Genomic DNA, 22,457 nt, shown 5'->3' on the forward strand with positions numbered 1-22,457 from the left:
TTTTATTTATTTATTTATTTTGGTCTTTTTGAGACAGGTCTCCCTGTAGCCCCAGCTGTCCTAGAACTCACTATGTAGACCAGACTGGCCTCCAACTCACAAAGATCTGCCTGCCTCTGCCTCCCAAGTGCTAGGATTAAAGGTGTGGTGCCACCACACCCGGCTTATTTTTATTTTATGTGTGTGTGTATTGCCTGCATGTAGGTAAGTGCACCTGTGTTATGCAATCCCCACAGAGGACAGATGAGGCTGTGGGATCCCCTGGGACTGGAATGGAGAGTTGTTAGCTGCCATGTGGGTGTTGGGATTCAAACCCGGGTCTTCTGCAAGAACAACCGGTGTTCTTAACCGCTGAGCCATCTCTCCAGCCCTATTTTACTTTTTAAAAGTTTTTGGTCTGTTACTAGAGATTGAACCCAGAACCTCATGCATGTTACTCAGGCACTCTACCACATCCCCCAGTGGTTAATTTTAATTTTTGGTGCTGGAACCAAATTTTTGGTATGGAACCCATGGCCAAGCACATACACGGTAAACATACTGTCATTGAGTTACACACTATGACCTTGGTTGAAAAGCAGCCCTTTCTCCAAGAAGCAGGCTCTGAGCCATTGTCGTCCCAACCACTGCTACTTGGAGGAATATGCTGGAATCTGCTCCAGTGCAGGGCCTGGAGACCCTCTCAGAGCCACACCTGCAAATTTTTGTTTGTTTTTTGAGACAGGATCTTGCCATGCAGCCCAGGCCGGCCCATGATACTCTTGCCTCAGGCTCTCAAGTGCTAGGGTTACAGGCCTGTGCCACCATACATGCACTGCTTTAGTATGCTTCCCCCATATTATTTCCTCATTCCAAGCTCCCTTGCACCAAAGTACTGAGAAAAAAAGGATGGGGTTCACAGCTTTGACCCTCCAGCTCTGCAGGTCTGTGAGCCAGAGGCTCAGTGTGCGTGTGCACGCGCACGTGCACACACACACACACACACACACACACACAGGAATGAGTCCTCCACCATTAATTAAATGGCACATGCCTTTAATCCCAGCACTCGGAGGCAGAGGTAGGTGGATCTCTGTGAGATCAAGGCCAGCCAGGTCTACAACCATAAACAAAAACAAAAAAGAGGAACAAGCCTCACAGGACCACCACCCCAAGATCTTTGCCATTTCTTAAGGCCTTGAGGTCAAAGCACATTGTGTCTAGTAGATGGAGACACTTGGAGCCAGATATTGTGAGACAGCTGACAGTCTCTGAGGTTGTTGCTTGTGAGATGTGAGCTGGACTCAGGAGCTCCTCCACAACAAAAGAGCCAAACAGGACCAAACTTGCCTTAGTGAGATGCGCCACGGAGATGCACCTTGACCTTTGCTGGAGCTGGCTCTCCTTGGTGAGGGTAAAAGCAGATTTGCTAGCTTTTATGAGAGCTTCTCATTCCTCATTGCAGAAAAGCCAAAGAATGAGACCATCCCACGTCCAGGGGTTCCTGAGGGATTACCGGGCTGATTTTCCTAAGCGATCAAGGTTATTGCTGTTGGCTGTGCTTGTTCAAAGCAGCAAGAGCCAGGGCTTCTAGGCTGTTAGTTTTAGTAAGTACATCTGAAAGAGAAGCCTTTAGGGATTGGGTTTTCACAGCCAAGTCTTCTTGGTGGGGGTCGGTTGGGAGGAGAGGAATTGAATCCAGAGAGGGGAACTTTAGTGGGGGGCCTCCCTTGGGCAGGATATGAAAAGCTTCAGGATGGGCTCTGAGCTCCCTCCCGGATGGGTACTGCATTCCAGAGGCATAGGACTTGGGAGCTGGTCTGGTGAGGGCTGGCCAGACATTCTGGACACAAAGCAACTGGCTGCATTTGCAGGGTATGGAGAGAGGCTGGAGCCAGGCCAGGCCAGTAGCTCAGGCGGCGTGGCACAGCAGGAACAGAGATTGGGGCAGCATGTGTTGTGTGCTGATGGGGAAACATCTCCCCCAGTCTTCAGATTGCTCCCCTAAGAAAATCACCCCCTTTGCCTCCTTTCCCCTACGCATAACTATCTGAGCACCCAATTGTGCTCCCTCTGCCCCACCCCCACAGGCTGGAAATGGCTGTGCTGTGGTGAAGAGGCCCTAGCCAAGCAGTCAATTGTGGTATTTGTGTTGTTTGTTTTTTGCAGTGGTGGGGACTGAACCTAGGGCCTGGCATGTGATAGGGCAATAGATGAAGCATTCTACCCTTGAGCCCTCCCAGATCTTCACTTTTTAAATTTTTTTTGGTTTTTTTGGTCTTTTTGAGACAAGGTCTCCCTGTAACCCCAGTTGGCCTGGAACCCACTATGTAGACCAAGCTGGCCTTGAACTCAGAGATCTGCCTGCCTCTGCCTCCTGAGTGCACTAAAGGCGTGCGCCACCACACCCGGCTCAGATCTTTGCTTTTTGAGACAAACTTATGTGTGCCAGGTTGCCTTCAAACACCGTATCCTCCTGCCTCAGTCTTCTGAGAGCTAGGATCACCTGCCTGTCTCACCACATCCAGTTGAGTCACCTACTTTTGTTTCATTCCTACTTCAGAAATCCTGGATGACTTTATTGTTGTGAGGGAGCCTGGGAACTCCCTAATGTGTGGGCTGGGCCCAGGAGTCCAAACCCTTTTTTCCTTGAAAGCAAGACATAAGGCCTAACCAAAAGAAAAGTCTGAGCTTGAGCTGATGTAGGTCTATAATCCCAACTTCTCTAGAGGCTGAGGCAGGAAGACCACAAGTTCAAGGCCAGCCTGGTCAACTTAGTAAGATTTTGCCTTTTGTTGTTGTTGTTTTGGTTTGGGGGTTGTTTTTTTCTTGGAAGATTTTTTTTTTTTTTTAATGTGTATGAGTATATTTCCTGCATGTATGTAAGTGCACCATATGTGTGGCCTGGTAGTAAAGACAGATATTAGTCACTAAGTGTGTGCTGGGAACCAAATCCAGGTCCTCTGAAAGAGCAGCTAGTGCTCTTAACTACTGAGCCATCTCTCTGGCCCCAAGACCCTGTCTTAAAATGAAAAGTAAAGAGGGCTGGGGATGCAGCTTAGTCATAGACGGTTTGGCATGCACCAGGTTCTAGGTTCCATCCTGGGTCCCACGAGAGAAAAAAAAAAAGAGGAAATACTACCTGACCAGGGAGCATGTAGAAGCCACACCCACCATCGGTATCTGCTGTGATGATAACACAGTGGGAAGGAAGATTTTCCAGAGCCTCAAACTGCCAGGAGTCCAAGTGTTCCTAAGAAGGAAAAGGAAGGTAAGGTGTTTGGGGGAGGGGATTCAGGAAGAGTTCTGGAGTTGGTGGAGCCATAGGGACTGTGGCCTTGGGGTCAGGTTATCCTGAAAGTCAAAGGTATCTCCAGTTTGTCTATTTCAGAGCCAAAAGAACCAAGGCCCTTAGTCTGTGGACCTGGCCAGTAGTTCAGAAGGCCAGTCTGTACCTTTGGTCCTACAAGACAGAGCCTTGAACTTGAGGGCCTGGAGAGATGGTTCAGTGGTTAAGAATACTGGCTGCCTTTGCAGAGGACCCAGGTTTGGTTCTCAACACTCACATGGTGGCTAACAACTGTCTGTAACTCCAGTTCCAGGGGGTCTGACACCCTCTTCTGACCTATATGGGTACTACCTTCATGTGTTATGCTTACATACATCCAAGCAAAATATTCATATGCATGTATCTAAGCCAGGCATAGTAGCGCATGCTTTTAATCCCAGCACTCGGGAGGCAGAGGCAGGTGGATCTCTGAGTTCAATGCCAGCCTGGTCTACATAGTGAGTTCCAGGACAGCTGGGGTTACAGGGAGACCCTGTCTCAAAAAGACAAAAAAAAAAAAAAAAATCTTAAAAAGAGTTCAGGATTGAAATCAAGCTGGTGGCACCCACCTATAGTCCCAGAATTTGGGCAGTAGAGACAGGAGGATCTCAAGCTCCAAGCCAGCCTGAGCTACATAGGGAGACCTTATCTCAAACAAAACAAAATGAAAGAGTTCTTGGCCAAACACTTATGAGCATCCACTCAGACTCATAAGCCAACCCTGGGTCTAAGGATGAAGGATATAAGATCCATCTGGTGGTAAAAGCAGAACTCTGCCCCTGCCTTCTCTGGGTGTGGGTTGACTTTTTTGGTTATCAAAATGTAATAACCCCAACTCCTTGTCACTGGAACAAGAGGGGATTTATTAGCTCTAACAAAAAGGGCACTGTGGCCACCAGAACAACTGTCCTTGGCAACAGTCCTGATGCCTGGGAGTAACTCTCGAACGGTCACTCTGCAGCCTATCAGTTCGCTCTGGGCAGAGCAGGAAGGAGGCCCTAAGGGTTCAGTTTTTATCCCCTCCCCTCACAACCAACCAAACCAACTCTGAGGTTACTGTGTGGCTCCAATCTGCATGCTGTGTGTGTGTGTCTGTGTCTGTGTGTCTGTGTGTTTTCTGCTGAGGATGGAACCCAGGGCCTTAGGCATGCTGGGCAAATGTTCTACCACTGAGCTACCCACTCTAGGTATCTGTGGCAGCTTTGGTATAGCCAATCTGTACATCTCAATTGAATCTTTAGTTGCCAACCAACAGTCTTGTCAGTGGCCCAGTTTCTGGCATCAATGTGACTAGCTCTAACCTGGGTGCTGGTTACAAAGCCTGGACCCAGATCCTGGGACACCCACACCAAGTTCTTGTTTTCTCTCTTTTTACAACAAGATCTCAATGTAGCTGTCCTGGTTTGTTTCTCCACTGCTGTGACAAAACACTCTGACCAATACCAATTTGGGGAGGAAAGGGTTTATTTGTCTTACATCTCCCAGGTCGCAGTTCATCAGGGAGCCCAAGGTAGGAACTCAGGGCAGGAACCTGGAAGCAGGAGCTGGAGCACAGGCCATGGAGGAATGCTGCTTACTGGCTTGCTCCCTTGGTCCCTGCTCAGCCTGCTTTCTTATGCAACACAGGCCTACCTGCCCAGGGGTGGCACCACCCACAGTGGGCTGGGCCCTCCCACATCACTCATCAAGAAGATGCCCTTCAGACAAGGCCACAGGCCAGTCCAATAGAGGCAATTCCCCAATTGAGGCTCCCTCAACCCAGGTGTGTCAAGTTGACACTAAAACTAGCCAGCACAGTAGCCCAGGCTGACCTTTAACTTACTATGTAGTTAGTACATAGTACGTGGCCTTGACCTCCTGATACTCCTGTTTCTCCAACCTCTATTTCCCCAGAGCTGGAATTACAGGTGGTAGAATTACAGGTACAGTACCACATCCTCCCCTTCATAGTGAAGCTCAGCTCATGTTTGATGTAGGTTCTAGAAAGCAGGACCAAGCCCAACAGACCTGCTGCATGGCACAGCTGGTGGCCTCCCGCATAGAATGCAGGGAAGCAGGTGTTATAGCCAGCTCAGGGAACACAGTGTGAGTGGTGAGGGTGTTTCTCCTTTGCCATGCCTTGGGCAAGGAGAAGTCAGCTCAGGCCCTGGACCCCTAGCCTTCTCACACTGCTTGTGTACTGAAGCTAGGCCTAACCTTGACTCTCATCTATACATGCCCCCATTAATGGGCAAAGCTGAACATAACCAGACACTTGTAAGTTACTAGAACTAGTTGGGGAAAGGCTAAATTTGTAAACTAAAAGTTGGCTCTTCACCTGCAGTGATTTCACTTCCACAAAGCATTGCTGTTAAAGTGCAAAATAATGAAAGGTAATCATCCTCTGCACGGTAAGAAACAAGCCTGGCTGACACCTTTCAACTCCCAGCTGGTGAAATGTACAGCCACTTATGAATTGCCTTAGCTCTGAGCTTCCTACCAGCTAATGCTTTCAAGAATCACCATGGAGGGCCAGCAAGATGGCTTAGTGGGTAAAAGACATTTACCACCAAATCTGCCCCCTGCCCCCCAGAGTTCTGCCCACCTAGGTTCAACCCCTGGGACCAATGAGGTAGAAGGATCAAAAAGGCTCCTGCAAATCGTCCTCTGACCTCCACATGCTCACTGTGTCACACACCCCTCACCACAATAAATAAATAAATAAATAAATAAATAAATAAATAAATGTAATAATAACTTTTTTGGTTTTTTTAGAGACAGGGTCTCCCTGTGGCCCCAGCTGGCCTGGAACTTGCAGAGACCTCAAAATATATAGACCAGGCTGGCTTGAACTCACAGAGATCTCTCTGCCTCTGCCTCCCAAGTGCTGGGATTAGAGGTGTGTGCCACCACGTCCTTTTTATTGGGGCTGGAGAGATGGCTCAACAATTAAGAACACTGGCTGTTCTTGCAGAAGACCTGGGTTCCAGTGCCAGCACCCACATGACAGCTGACAACCATCTGTAACTCCAGTTCCAGGGGATCCGACAGCCTCTTCTGACCTCTGGGGGCATTGCACGACACCGGTGCACTTACACACATGCAGACAATACATCCATACACATAAAATAAAAATAATAAAGAAAAATATTTTATTATTTTAAAAATTTTTTTACTTATTATTTTTATTTTATGTATATGCATGTAGGTAAGTGCACCGGTGTTGTGCAATGCCCCCAGAGGTCAGAAGAAGGCGTTGGATCCCCTGGAACTGGAGTTAGGGATGGTTGTCAGCTGTCATGTGGGTGCTGAGAATTGAACCTGGGTCTTCTGCAAGAGCAGTCAGTGCTCTTAACCTCTGAGTCATCTCTCTGGCCTCTGTAATAATAATTTTAAAAGTTAAAAAAAAATCAGCTGGGCACAGTGGCACACGCCTTTAATCCTAGCACTCAGGAGGCAGAGACAGGTGGATCTCTGTGAGTTCAAGGCCAGCCTGGTCTACATAGTGAGTTCCAGGATGGCTGGGGCTACAGGGAGACCCTGTCTCAAAAAGACCAACCAACCAACCAAACAAACAAACAAAAAACACCTATTTTAAGATGGTTGTGGTGGCACTCGCCTTTAATCCCAGCTCTTGGGAGGCAGAGGCAGGAAGATCTCTGTGAGTTTAAGGCCAGCCCGCTCTACATAGAATTACCAAGGAAATTGGGCACATTAAAAGCAAGCCTAGTAGCTCTGAAAATATATGAAGATGGGCCAGTGAGATACCTCAGCCGGTAAAGTACTTGCCACCAAGCCTGAGTTTGATACCTGAAACCCACATAGTGAGAGAACTAGTTCCCACAAGTTTTCCTTTGACCTCCACATGTACTTGGCATGTACATGCACACACATGCACACACTCTAAATACATGTAATAAAATGTTATAGAGAAGAGAAAAACCTTGAGTCTAGAAAGCTTTCATAAGCTTGGCTGCCTCCCCAAGCAGGTCTGTGGTTGTGAAGCCCTTTGAAAGTGTGTTTTCATGGGTCTCCCCTTGTAGAAGGGCTTCCTTGACATTCTCAATTCCGATTTTTTCCAATCACAGCATTTGTCTCACAAAACTATAGTAGTTTTGCCCCTTGTGACCAGTGAGCATGGATTCTACTCACTGTATCCCCGGTGTGATGCTGCACACATCAAGTAGGAGGTGTTCACCGACTGACTTGCTCACTTATTCAACACACTTAGGAGCACCTGGACACTAGGCCAGGTATTGGAGAAAGAGTGGTAAATAAGAAAAAGGTGGGGCTGGTGAGCGGGCTCAGTAGGTAAAGATGCTGGCTACATAAGCCTGATGACCCGAGTTCGATCCCTAGAGCCCACGTAAATGTGGAAGATGAGAACAGACTCCACAAAGTTCTCCTCTGTCCTCCACACGCACACTGTGGTGTATGTATCCATGCCTGCATTCACACACATCACACACACACACACACACACACACACACACACACACACGTAAGGTTTTTTCTTTCTTTTTTTTTTGGTTTTTTGGGTCTCCCTGTAGCCACAGCTGGCCTGGATTCAATAATACAAACCAGGCTGGCCTCGAAATCACAGACCTCTGCCTGCCTCTGCCTCCTGAGTGCTGGGATTAAAGGCGTGTGCCACCATGCCCGGCTATTAATAAGTTTTTAAAAGAAAAAAGTTTTTGGGCTGAAGAGTTGGCTAAGCAGTTTAAGAGCACTGACTGCTCTTGCAGAGGACCCGGGTTCGATTCCCAGCACCCACATGGCAGCTACGAACTGTCTTAACTCCAGTACCAGGGGAATCTGAAGCCCTCTTCTGACCTCCGCGGCAATGCACGACACGGGTGCACTCACATACATGCAGGCAATACACTCATACATATATATATAAAAAAAAAAAGTTTAAAAAAAGCTAGCCAGGTTCCCCAAGATTGACTGTAACCACACGTGTTTAGATCATTCTGCTTTAATTGCTGAAGAGTGCTTAACTGTTGCCTCTTTTGCACAACCAGATTCATGCAACAGTAATTTACTTAGAATTTAATAGTATAATGACCAGTGTTATAACCAAAAAAAAAAAAAAAAACATGTTCTTTTAAAGATGAAAAAAAAACAAAACAAAAACCCAACTTTTCTAGCTGGGCATGGTGGCACATGCCTTTAGTCCCAGGATTTGGGAGGGAGAGGCAGGAGGATCTCTGTGAGTTCAAGTCCAGCCTGGTCTACATAGTGAGTTCCAGGCCAGTTGGGGCTGCAGGGAGACTCTGACTCAAAAAGACTAAAAATTAAAAAAATATAAAGATGAAAACAAAACAAAACAAAAACCCAACTTTTCTAGCTGGGCATGGTGGCACATGCCTTTAGTCCCAGGATTTGGGAGGGAGAGGCAGGAGGATCTCTGTGAGTTCAAGTCCAGCCTGGTCTACATAGTGAGTTCCAGGCCAGTTGGGGCTGCAGGGAGACTCTGACTCAAAAAGACTAAAAATTAAAAAAATAAAAAATAAAAAAATAATTTTCTAGCTGGGCCTGGTTGTGCACACCTTAATCCCAGCACTTGGGAGGCAGAGGCAGGCAGAGCTCTGTGAGTCAAGTCCAGCCTGGTCTGCATAGTGAGTTCCAGGCCAGCTGGAGCTACAGGGAGACCCTGTCTCAAAAAAAAAAATTTTTTATGTGTATGAGTGTATTGCCTGTGTGTATATGAGTGCACCCATGTCATGCAATGACGTGGAGGTCAGAAGAGGGCTTTGGATTCCCCTGGAACTGGAGTTAAGGATGGTTCGTAGCTGCCATGTGGGTGCTGGGAATTGAACCCTGGTCCTCTGCAAGAGCACTCAGTGCACTTAAACTGCTGAGCCATCTCTCCAGCCCCTTCTATTATTTTTTGTTTTGCTTGCTTTGATAGCTTGTTTGGTTGGGGGTTTTGTTTTGTTTTTGGAGGGGATAGGATCTCACTATGTAGTCCCAGCTGGTCTGGAACTCTCTATGTAGACCAGGCTGGCCTCCAGCTCACAGAGATCTAGATCTGCCTGTCCCTGCCTTCTGAGTGCTGGTATTAAAGGCGTATGATGTCTGGCCTTCTATCATTCTGGAGGGCAGAATCTTGCTTTTAATTTGGGTAGCCTTGAACTTTTAATGGCCCTGCTTCAGCCTCCTAAGTACTGGGATTTCAGGTGGTGCCACCATGCTGGGCAAAGTTGGTATTTACAATCACAAAAAGACCTTTGTGAAAAAAAAAAAAAAAAGAAAGATTTGAACACAAATGATGACGATTAAAGAATCTAAATTTCTAGACATAATTAAGACATGACACTGTGAACAAAACAGAGTGGGTATGCTGGAAGTCTATTGCAAAGAGACTGTGAAACATTCTGGAAGTTTCTGAAGGCATCCTAAAAATGTAGTGTTTAAATTGACATAGGAAGAATGAAGAGCAATTAGCTGGGGAAGGGACCTCCAGGTGGAAGGAAGGCACCGATGGCAGAAGCATCTGGATTAAGGAATTTGGCTCCTGGTAGGATTCCAGTGGAGGCCCGGGAAGTTCCCCAGGGACCAGATCATACTTGGCAGGCTTTGAAGAGCAATTTGAAGAGAAACAAGAATTCCGTGGAGAGATTGATGAACACAGCTCATGGGAGCCTGGGGGAGTTAACAAGGCTCTCAGGAGTCTGTGTGTTACGGGAGGGGTTGAGTAATGGAGAGAATTCAGGGTCATGCCTCCCTGCACCCCCAAATGCTGAGGATCAAACCCAGGACCTCGAAGCATGCTAGGCAAGATCTCTATCACTGAGTCCCGCCCATGACCAATAATTACAATTTCTTTCTTTTTTGGGGGGTTCTTTTTTAGACAGAGTCTCCCTGTAGCCCCAGCTGACCTGGAACTCACTATGTAGACCAGGCTGGCATTGAACTCACAGAGATCCATCTGCCTTTGGCTCCCCAGTGCTGGGATCAAAGGTGTGTGCCACCATGCCCAGCTTACAATTTCTTTTAATTAAAAAAAAAGTTACAAAGCCGGACATGGTGGCGCATGCCTTTAATTCCAGCACTCGGGAGGCAGAGACAGGTGGATCGCTGTAAGTTCAAGACCAGCCTGGTCTACATAGTGAGTTCCAGGACAGCTGGGGCTACAAGGAGACCCTGTCTCAAAAAGACCAAAAAAGAAAAAAAAGTTTATTTATTTATTTATTTCGTGTGCGCACATGTGGAGGTCAGAGGAAAACTGGCAGGAGTCAGTTTTCTCCTACCATGTGGGTGGGCTCTGAGGATGAAATTCAGGTTGTCAGGCTTGTAAGCAAGTGTTTTAACACAATGGAGTCATCGCACAGGCCCAGTAATTACTATTTCAATCTCTACCACTGTAGATGAGTTCTGCCTGAATTGAGGTTCATATAAATAGAATCATACAGTATGCATTCTTTTTAAAAAAGATTTATTCTTATTTATGTGTGTGCATCTATGTGTGTATGCCACCTGTGTGGGTGCTGGAGGAAGCCAAAGGAAGGCTTCAGATTCCCTGGAGCTGGAGTTACAGGTGGTTGTTAGCTACTCCATGTGGGTGCTGGGAACTAATGCAGGTCCCCTGCAAGATTAACAACCGAGCCATCTCTCCAGTACTGCATCTGATTTTTTGATGCCGTACTAAATGGTAATGTTTTCAGCGTTTATTTATTGTATGTGTGTGTGTGTGTGTGTGTGCCTGAGTGCATGTATGTGCACCACATGTGTGCAGGAGTGCCTGGAGGTCAGAAGAGGGTGTCAGATTCCCTGGAACTGGAGTTACAGGTAGTTGTGAGTCACCAGGCTGGTGCTGGGAACCAAACCCTGGTCCTCTGCAAGAACAAGTTCTTTTAATGGCTGAGCCATCTCTCCAGTCCATAAATGGTAAATGTTTTAACCTTTCATTTTGTTTTGAATCTTATTGAGCTAGGGTCTCCCTGTAGCCTCAGCTGGCCTGGAACTCATTATGTAGACCAGGCTGTCCTCAATCTCACAGTGATCCACCTGCCTCTGCCTCCCAAGTGCTGGGACTACAGGCATGGGCCACCATGCCTTCTTCTTTTTTGAGACAGGATCTCATATACTCTAAGAGAGCCTGGAATTCACTATGTAGCCAAGGCTGGCCTTGAATTCCTGATCCTTTTGCCACTATCTCTAAGTGCTAGGATTGCAGGTATGCAATACCGCCTCCATCTTTTTTCTTTTCTTTCTTTTTATTTTTTTGGTGATACTGGGGATTACATTTTTTTTTTTTTGTCCAACTGCAGTAGACAACTACCACCAATATAATGTGGAATATAAGTTGTGATAGTTGATATGTTAGGTTATCAAGGTCAAATAATTTTGTCTCAGTATGACATGAGTTATCATCTCTAAGGTTTTTGTTTTTTTGTTCTGTGTATGAGACAAGGGCTTACTTTGTAGCCCAGGCTAGCCTTGAACTGGCAACCCTGCCTTTCTTCCAAGTGCTGGAATTACACACTTGGTCGTCACACCTGGCAGCGCTAAGGTTTTGATATCACAGGAGAAAGGAATGAAAAGCGGTTAGCCTGCTCCGGAAGGCACCCTGGGGCTCATGCCTGCAATTGCTGGTGGGCTGCCAGCCTTCCCCCAGTAGTGGGCTCATTTCTGCCAGGTCTCTGGTTTGGCTGTCCTTGCTGGCAGTTGGTTGTGACAGACATTAGTTGTGCCCATCAATATTTGCTTCTAAATTTCCCTGCCTTAATTTAAGTTAGGCAAGAACAAGGCAAGTTCAAGTTGGGATAAGGCAACAGTGCACATGTCTGGAAGGTGCTTTTCTTCCCGACAAGAGCAGCTGCTTTCTGATTGTGTTAAGAGACAGATGCCGGGTCGGGGGCCCATCTCAGCTGTCCAACTCTGAAAACTTCAGGGTTTTCTGTTTGGAAACCAAGTCATAATGGGAAAAGAAGTTGATCCAGGCACTAGGTATGGTTTTGTTTGTTTGTTTTAAGATTTATTTTATTTTTTTTTATTTGTGTGTGTGTGTGTGTGTGTGTGCTTTATGTACATGGTATCTATCAAGTCCAGAAGAGGCTGTCGGATCCCCTGGGACTGGAGTTACACAGTTGCTAGCTGCCATGTGGGTGCTGGGATTCAAACCTGGATCTTCTGCAAGAACAGCCTGTGTTCTTAACCGCTGAGCCATCTCTCCAGCCCCTAGGTATGGTTTTTATGTTTGATTTGTTTTGGTCTGGTGGAGACAAGGTCTTGCTATTTAGCTTAGGCTGGCCTCCAAAGTCCCAATTCTCCTGCCTCGTCCTCCTCAGTGCTAGGATTAGATGTGTACCACTTCAGCTTCTTTACCTTTTTCGGGGGTGGGGGGTGCTGAGGATAGGACTCAGGGCATGCTAGGCAAGTACTCTACCTATGAGCTACATCCCTATTCTGCTTCACTGTGTTGCCCAGGCTAGCCTCAAATTTACAAGCCCCCTGCCTCAGCCTTACCAGCTATGGGGTTACAGGCACATACCACTGATCTCAGCACTAGGTATGTTTTAAGCACAAGTCATGATCTAGGGTGATGAAAGCTTCCGAGCAGGCCCAGTGACAGTCTGGATGGCAGACTGAGAGGCAGCTGATCCGAGGAGAGGCTAGAGTAGGCATGGACTGCCACAGCGTGCTTGCTGTCTGTCAGGAAGGCACCTATAACCCCAGCATCTGAGAAGCTGAGGCAGGAGAATGTGACGGTCTAGACCAGCCTGGCTTGCATAGTGAGACTAATTCTAAGGACAAAGGAATGAAAGAGCTGGGCTTGGTGATGCATGCCTGTGATCTGGAGGTTGAGGCAGGAGGAGCACAAGCTCAAGGCTAGCCTGGACTACAAAATGAGTTCTAGGCCAGCTTGTGCTACAGAATGAGGCTCTGTCTCAAAAAAATGAAGGAAGGAAAAAGGAGTCCTTTAGCACAAGGAGCAGCAGTGCCACTAGCCACAGAAACAGAGGCTGTAGCGGCACTGCCTAGATCACACGCCTGGGACTTATTTTTAGGTCTGTGACTCAGAGGTCCAGACTGCCACTGCCACCAAGGCCTTGGAAAGGAATCCCTCCTCGGGAACTGGCTTATGGTTACCAGGGGTCAGACTTTCACACAATAGTCACAATTCATAACAGACCACGGTTGCAGCAACACAGATTTTTTCTTCTGAGACAGGGTCTCACTCTGTAGCCCAGGCTGGCCTTTAACTTGAGACCCTCCTGTTACAGCTTCCCAAGTACTGAAATTACAGAGATGTGCTTGACTTGTAATACAAGCTTTTGCCTTTTATTTATTTTTTGTCTTTTTGAAGCAGGGTCTCCCTGTAGCCCCAGCTGTCCTGGAGCTCACTATGTAGACCAGGCTGGCCTTGAACTCACAGAGATCTGCCTGCCTCTGCCTCCCAAGTGCTGGGATTAAAGGCGTGCGCCACCTCGCCTGGCTCCTATTTATTATTTTTATTTTATGTGTACGAGTGTATTGCCTGCATGTGAGTGCACCCGTGTCGTGCAATGCCGCGGAGGTCAGAAGAGGGCGTTGGATTCACCTGGAACTGGAGTTAAGGATGGTTCATAGTTGCCATGTGGGTGCTGGGTATCAAACCTGGGTCCTCTGCAAGAGCAGTCAGTGCTCTTAACTGCCGAGCTTTTTCTCCAGCCCCCCCCTTTTTTTAAAATTTTTATTTAATGTGTATGTGTGTATTGCTTGCATGTAGGTAAGTGCACCCGTGTCGTGCAATGCCTGCATTGGTCAGAAGAGGCTGTCGGATCCCCTGGGACTGTAGTTACAGACAGTTCTTAGTGGTCTTGTGGGTGCTGGGATTTGAACCCGGGTCTTCTACAAGAATAATCAGTGTTCTTAACCGCTGAGCCATCTCTCCAGCCTCCTGCTGTTGTTTTTTAAGACAGGGACTCATACAGCCTAGCCTGGCCTCAAACTCATGTTGTAACCAAGGATGACCTCAAAACCCCAACCTTTTACCCCTACTTTCAAGTGATTATAGGTGTGCACCATCAAACCTGGCAAAAGGTTTAAATTTTTTTTAAAAAAGATTTTAAGTTTGTGCTCTCGCTGTTTTGTGCAACTGTGTTGGGGGGGGTCACATCTTGGAGGGGAGAGTGCCCACACTCTTAATCCCTCAGACTCCACATGGTCGGAACCATTCAACCTGAGATGGATCTTCCACCTGACTTCTACCACAGACCATTTGATAGATCTCTGAGTGGGGACATTGACTGCCATCCACTCTCGATGCTCCTCCTCAGCCAGAAGTAGTCCAAGTGGTCTTCTCCCTACCCTCCCAAACCCAATGGTAGCGAGGGTCACCTGATCTAAGGGAGGATTGAAGCAGGAGACAGAAGGAATTTAGGCAGTTAGGAACTGGCCCCAGTGAGAGCCCAACCATTTTAGAGACCTTTATTATCTGGACAAACTCTTGATGTTAGTTGCAGTTGTTGCATGGATCAAAGTCCCTCTGTTGATGACCTTTAGACAACTACATTTGTTTAATGATGAAGTGCTAAACTGGGAAGACAAGGGCACACTTGACCCCTCACCCCAGCATTGCTGACTTGGTTCTGTAGTCATTTTAAACCACACAGCCCTTGCTTCTTAGATGATGTCCTCTCTTAGAACCCTCCCACTGAGCCAGCTTCTTTCACTTTCTAATAAATGTGCTGGATGAGCATTAAAAAAAAAAAAAAAGATTTTAGGGACTGGAGAGATGGCTCAGCGGTTAAGAACACTGGCTGTTTTTACCGAAGACCGGGGTTTGAATCCCAGCACCCACACGGCAGCTAACAACTGTCTGTAACTCCTGTTCTAGGGGATCCGACAGCCTCTTCTGACCTTAAAAGTATTGCATGACACGGTGCACTTACATACATGCAGGCAATACACTCATACACAAAAAATATTTAAAAAAATTTTAAATTTGTGTGTGTCTCTTTCTGTGTGAGTGTACATAGTGTGTACCACAGAGGTCAGAAGAGAGCATTGGATCCCCCTGGAGCTGAGTTGCAAGTGGTTGTGAGCCACCTGATGTGAGTGCTGGGAGTGGAATTTGGGTCCTTTGGAAGAGCAGCAAATGTTCTTTCTTAACTGTTGAGCCATTTCTCCATCCCTGGTCTAAATTTAAAAAAAAAAAAAATATTTTGAAACCCTGTCTTTTGTACGTGTATGAGTGTATTGCCTGCATGTATGTGAGGGCACCCATGTTGTGCATTGCAGTGGAGGTCAGAAGTGGGCATCGGATTTGCCATGTGGGTGCTGGGAATCAAACCCAGGTCCTCTGCAAGAGCAGTCAGTGCTCCTAACCGCTGAGCCATCTCTCCAGCCCCCACTCCCACCCCCCCTTTTTTTTTTGGTCTTTTTGAGACAGGGTCTGCCCTGTAGCCCCAGCTGACCTGGAACTCACTATGTAGACCAGGCTGGCTTCAAACTGACAGAGATCCCCTGCCTCTGCCTCCCGAGTGTTGGGATTAAAGTCGTGTACCACCATGCCTGGCTTGGTTTAAATTTTTTAAGTTATTTCTTTGTGGTGCTGAGAATTGAACCGGGGCCTGTACATGCTGAGCAAGCTACCACTGAGTTATAACCCAAACCCCTAAGACAATCTCTTGAGGCCAGACGCTTTCCCTAAAGCTTGTAATACAATTTGACAGTCAAAATTTGTGTTCTTAATAGTTCATTCTAGCCACTGCATAGGACATTAGGTGGAATGCAGGATGGCTAGAGATTGACTTGTTACTTTATTGTTGCTGTGACAAAGTGCATGAGAGAAAACTTAGAGCGGTTCAGAGGGCTCAGTCCATGTTCACTTGGCCCCATGTGCATGGGCAGAACCAATCACGGCAGTGAGAGGATATGGTGGAGAGTTGTTGATGTTGTGGCACAGGGAAACAGAAAAGGGAATACAGGAAGGGACAAAACAGTCTATTTGCTCCAAGGATGTGCTCCAGGGACTTGTTTCCTCCAACTAGATAGACCTCCCACTTTTCACCACTTCCTAGTCGAGTCACCGCATCATGAATCCATCAGGGTATCAATCATTGATTATATCAGAGTCCTTGGGAAGCAATCACATCACAAAAGCCCATCAGCTGGCAAGCCCCAATCCCTGAGCCTGTGGAGGATATGTCATATTCAGAACATCAATAGGGAAGTCAGTGTCCAGGGAAGAGTTGAGGTTCAAAACTAGGGTAGAAACAGACACATTTTCTGGGTCAAGATGATGAACCAAGGACACCTATTTGCTCTCCTTGCCTTTAAGACTTCATTAAAGGGCCAGAAAGATGGCTCACTGGGTAAAGGTGCTTGCTGCCAAGCCTGATGACTTGGGTTCGATCCCTGGAACATACATCATAGAAGTACTGACTGACTGTTGAAAGTTGTCCTCTGACCTCTACACACTCCACAGTGCACACATCTCCCACCCTCACAAATAAATAATTTATGTAATTAAAAGGCTTTTTTTTTGCTTGGCATGGTGGCACAGGCCTTTAATCCCGACACTTCGGAGGCAGAGGTAGGTGGATTCCTGTTCAGTTCAAGGCCAGCCTGGTCTACATAGTGAGTTCCAAGACAGCTGGGGCTACAGGGAGACCCTGTCTCAAAAAGACCAAAAAAAAAAGCAAATTTTTAAAAAAAGAATGCATTAGCTAGGCATGGTGATGCATGCCTTTAATTCGGGAGGCTGGGGCAGGAGGATAGTGAGTTCAAGGCCTGCACGGGCTACCTAGGGAATGTGAGGTCAGACTCTGTATCAGAAAGTAAAAAAGGGCTGAGAGGTGTGTGTGAGGTCGGGGGCAGTGCTGAAGAGATGGCTCAGCAGTTAAGAGCACTGGCTGCTCTTGCAGAGGACTGGGTTCTGTTCCCAACACCCACATGGCAGCCAACAACTGTCTAACTCCAGTTCCAGGGGAATCTAATCCCCTCTTCTGGCCTCTGAGGGCACTGCACAACATGGGTGTAGTTATATACATGTAAGCAAAATACATACATAAAATAAAAATAAATCAATTTAAAAAGAATATTTTTAACCGCTGAGCCATCTCTCCAGCCCTGCATATTCAAAGATTAAGAACTAGGCTTAGGGGATTGGAGAGATGGCTCAGTGGTTAAGAGCAATGACTGCTCTTGCAGAGGACCGGAGTTCGATTCCCAGCACCCACATGGCGCACTCACATACCTGCAGACGATATACTCGTACACATAAAATAAAAATAATAAAATATTTTTAAAAAAAGAACCCAAAGAAAAAGGACTTCCCTTCTTTCAGCTATCATCATCTACCAATAGCTCCCCAGCTGGGAGTACCTCCTTATGACAGGCAGCCAAGCACCCTTAGATGTGTGAATAGACATCAACACAGAAAATGGGACGAAAAGAAAGGGACAGAAAGGGTTAAACTGACAGTCTTGCACCCAAGTAAGAGAGTTCTGGTGAAATAACCGGTGGGGGGTGGGGTGGGGGAGGGGAGTGAGGCAAGGGATGACATCACATAGGTGAAGCAAGAAGTCAAAGGAGGCTGGAGAGGCAGCTCAGTGGTCAAGTGCACCAGCTGCTCTTGCAGAGAACCTAGGTTTGGTTCCCAGCACCCATATAGTAGCTAACAACCAACAATTAACTCCTATTCCAGGAGATCTGATGCCCTCTCCTGGCTTCTTCCAGCATTGCATGACCTGGGCAAAACATGTATACACATATAATACATTTAAAAATATTTATCTCAAAAAGACCAAAGAAAAATTACATTTTATCATTTTTATTTTATGTGTATGAGTGTATTGCCTGCATGTATGTAAGTGCACCCGTGTTGTACAATGCCCTCAGAGGTCAGAAGACGGTTTCGGATCCTCTAGAACTGGAGTTTATAGGGGCTGGAGAGATGGCTTAGTGGTTAAGAGAACTGACTGCTCTTGCAGAGGATCTGGTTTCGATTCCCAGCACCCACATAGTGGCTAACTGTCCGTAACTCCAGTTCCAGGGGCTCCGATGCCCTCTTCTGACCTCCTTGGGTATTACACAACACAGGTGCACCTACCTACGTGGCGGCAATACTTATACACATAAAATAAAAAGAAAAAATATTTTTTAAAATGTTTTAACACAGGGCTAGAGAGATGGCTCAGCGGTTAAGAGCACTGACTGCTCTTGCAGAGGACCGGGGTTCGATTCCCAGCACCCACATGGTGGCTACCAACCGTCCTTAACTCCAGTTCCAGGGGAATCCAACGCCCTCTTCTGACCTCCGCGGCATTGCACGACACGGGTGCACTCACATACATGCAGGCAATACACTCGTACACATAAAATAAAAATAATTTTAAAAATGTTTAAAAAATCTTCTAACACAAAAGATAACACTAAGTTCCTGTGGTGGAAAACCCAGGTTATCTTCTACAGTGCAAAACAATCACAGCAGCGTGAGGCAGCATCACTGTGCTAGACCAAGGGTTAGCATCCAGGTAAGAATTGTTTTGATACTTTGTTATGAAGTAAAAAAAGGGAGATAAAGATGTGACAAGAGACCTTACTATCTGGTGTGGGGTTTTTTTTTTTAACCATTACTATAACGATTATGTGAGCACATGGTGAGAGTGTGGGTGTGTGCTGTTACTCCAGCATACAACTTTGTGGAGTCAGTTCTCTCCTTCCACCCTGTGGGTTCCAGGGATTGAACTCAAGCAGTTAGGCTTGCTTAGCAAGTGCTTTTCCCCACTGAGCTATCTCAGCAGCCCTGTTCTCATCTGGTTTGGTTTTCCAGACAGGATCCTGGAACTCATCATGTACTACTCCATACTAACCTGTGGCAGTCCTCCTGACTCAGCCTCTTGGAGGGCTTGGATTGTAAAGGTCAGCCACCACACCCGGCTTACAGCTTTCTTAAAAGTTCTCATCAAGAATTCCCATGAACAAGGGACTGGAAAATACGGGGTCCAGGAAACAGTGACTAACCCAAGGGAGCAAAAAAGAGAACTACCAGGACCATATGTTTTTCTGAAGACCTGGAGAACAAAGTGTTTGAAGTTTAACACGAAGGCAGAGGTTACGGACCAGCCATTTCTAGACTATATGAAACTCTTAGTGTGGTTGAGGGTTTGGAAGAACATCAAGATAAAGGCAGCTTAAAAACAAGAGGCTGGAGCCGGGCGTGGAGGCGCACACCTTTAAATCCAGCACTCGGGAGGCAGAGGCAGGTGGATCTCTGTGAGTTCAGGCCAGCCTGGTCTACATAGTAGACAGCTGGGACTACAGAGAGACCCTGTCTCAAAAAGACCAAAAACAAAAAAAAAGGTGCTGGAATGAGGAAGAAACAATGTAAATTCAACTAGAAAGTCAGTTCAAGGACGGCCAGGAAGGAACAGATCCTAAGTAATGTAAGGGGAGGGAAGAGGAGGAGACATTGATCATGAAGAGCCAATAAGAAATCCTTGAGGAAAAAGTTGTAAACAAACAAAACCAAAATAATACACAATTCAAGACAGTGGCTCTCTCTTGGGTGTAGCAGCAGACATGGAATCCGATTTGCCTTCTCTGTAAACACAACTGGCATAGTCTCAGTATGACACACTAGCTGTCCTCAAGTGCTGTGATGAGGATGAAGTGGATACAAACAAGAATGTGTGTGTGTGACCCTTTCCCTGTGTGTGCCATGAGAATAAATCTTTGTATTGGACAGTGGTTTGTAAAAAGATGAAAAAAAAAAAGCATACACAGGGCCTTCCTAGTAATATAATAAAAGGGGGCCAGAAAGATGGCTCAGTGGGTAAAGGTGCTTGTGCCACCAAGCCTGATGACTTGGGTTCAATCCCCTGGGGCCCACATAGGAGAGGATCAACTCCAGGAAGTTGTCCTCTGACCTCCACACAAGCACGGTGACGTGTGCACGCACACACGCACATTTCTAGGACATAGCATTTCTCTGGAAAGAAGGAAAGTAGGCTCTTCTTCCAGAGTGTTGGTGTGTGTGCAAAGCCTGCTTCCCCTCCACCCTCCCCCAAATGATGCTGGTCTACTATTGCTGCCAGGTCTTCTCCATGGAGATGTGGTCACTGGGGTGATGGTAACATCACCTTTAACATCCCAAACCAGTGAGTCACGCTCCACTGCAGAATAGTGACTGCCTCCACGGCCAGCCTGAGGGCACTGGAACATCTTAAGATCAGGCCTGCTTTGAAGTCCAGCACAGTTGTAACTCCCACTTCTCAGATCAGAGGCTTCCCATCTACTACCAGAAGCTGATGTCCTCCCAATGAACTACTGTGCTGTGAGCACTTTACCAACTGAACCATCTTCTCAGCCCCTTACATTGTTTGAAACTTCTATTTTTGTGTCTGTGTATGCCATTGTGAGTGAAGGTGCCCTCAGACGCCAGAAGAGGGCATCATATCTCTTGGAGCTGGAGCTCCAAGCAGTTGTGAGACAATTTTATTTATTTTTATTTTATTTTATATTTCATTTTATTATTTATTTATTTATTTTTTTTTTTTTTTTTGCTTTGCCTGCAAGTATGTAAGTACACCCATGCATCCAATGCCTGTGGAGGACAGGAGGGTGTCAGATCCCCTGGAGCTAGAGTTATGGGAGGTTGTGGGTACTAGGAATCGAACCTTAGAGACAGGATCTCCCTGTAGACTCTGCTGGTCTGGAGCTCACTTTGTAGAAGACCAGGCTGGTCTCGATCTCACAGAGATCCACCTGCCTCTGCCTCCCGAGTGCTGGGATTAAACGCATGTGCCCGGCTAGTATAGACTTTTTATTTCACTTGTATTAACTATTTGTAGGTTTTAACTTTTCCCCTAATAAAGAATAGCTATAAATCAGTAAAAACAAAACAAAACTGAGAAAGCTTATAAATAGTTCACAGAAAGGAGGTATGAATAATTTACATGTATGAAGCAATACTTAACCCCAAATAGAGAGATTCATGATACTGATTAACACATACCACATGCTAGACAACCATTCTACAATTGAGCCCCACCCCCAGATCCTGATGTGATTTTTCATGTATCACATTGGCAACTTTCAAAACCTTGTTACTACTGTGATGTGATGTGTGCCCTAACAAACTACCAGTTGAAGGGTAACTTGCTATAATCCTTCCAAAGGATAACAGAGCAGGTACTTAATAGCATTACACAGCTACGTCATTTTCAAGAATTTCCAGTTCTTAGAATTGCTCTTCCAGATAAAGTGACTCAGGAAGGTCCTTCACTACAACATTGTTGATAGGGAAAACAGTCTGGCTTCCTATAACCACAGGTGTGAAGGAGGGGCAGGAAGGAGTCTGGCTCTAAACCCTGTTTTTTTGTTTTGTTTTTGGTCTTTTGAGATTAGGTCTCACTGTGTAGCTCCATCTGACCTGGAACTTGCTATGTAGACCAGGTTGGTCTGGAACTCACAGACATCTGCCTGCCTCTGCCTCCTAAGTACTGGGATTACCCTTGGCCATTTTTGGATCTTGTTTGTTTCTTGAGACTGTGTTGGCCCAGACAGAACTCAAACTCACTATTCTCCTTCAGCTGTCCAGGTGCTGGGATTACAGGCCTGGCTGACTGCTGCTTTTCATGACAAGCCCTTCTAAAGGATGTAAATCACACACAGACACACCCACAGTTTCTATCCAAATAGTTTTTCTGAGGCCGGGTATGGGATTACACATGCTGTAATCCCAGCACTGGGGTGGTAAAAGCAGGAACAGAAATGCTCAAAATTAGCCTTAACTAGCTAGGCACTCCTTTAATCCCAGAGTGGAGGCAGAGGCAGAGGCAGACAGATCTCTGTGAGATCCAGGCCAGTCTGGTCTACATAGCGAGTGCCAGGCCAGCTACAGGGAGACCCAGTTTCAAAAAGACAAAAAGGAGCCGGTGTGGTGGCACACACCTTTAATCCCAGTGCTCAGGAGGCAGAGGCAGGCGGATCTCTGTGAGTTCAAGGCCAGCCTGGTCTACATACTGAGTTCCAGGACAGCTGGGGCTACAGGGAGACCCTGTCTCAAAAAAGACCAAAAAAAGACAAAAGAAAGAACAACAACAAAAAAGTTATCCTTGGCTATATAAGAGGTTTGATGTTAGCCTGGGATACTGAAACTGTTTCAACAACAGCCAGGTGTCATGTGGTGGCATGTACCTTTAATTCCAGCACCAGAGAGGCAGAGGCAGGG

The sequence above is a fragment of the Nannospalax galili genome, unplaced genomic scaffold, assembly GCF_000622305.1.
Source record: "Nannospalax galili isolate Female #2095 unplaced genomic scaffold, S.galili_v1.0 scaffold159, whole genome shotgun sequence".
NCBI lineage: Eukaryota > Metazoa > Chordata > Mammalia > Rodentia > Spalacidae > Nannospalax > Nannospalax galili.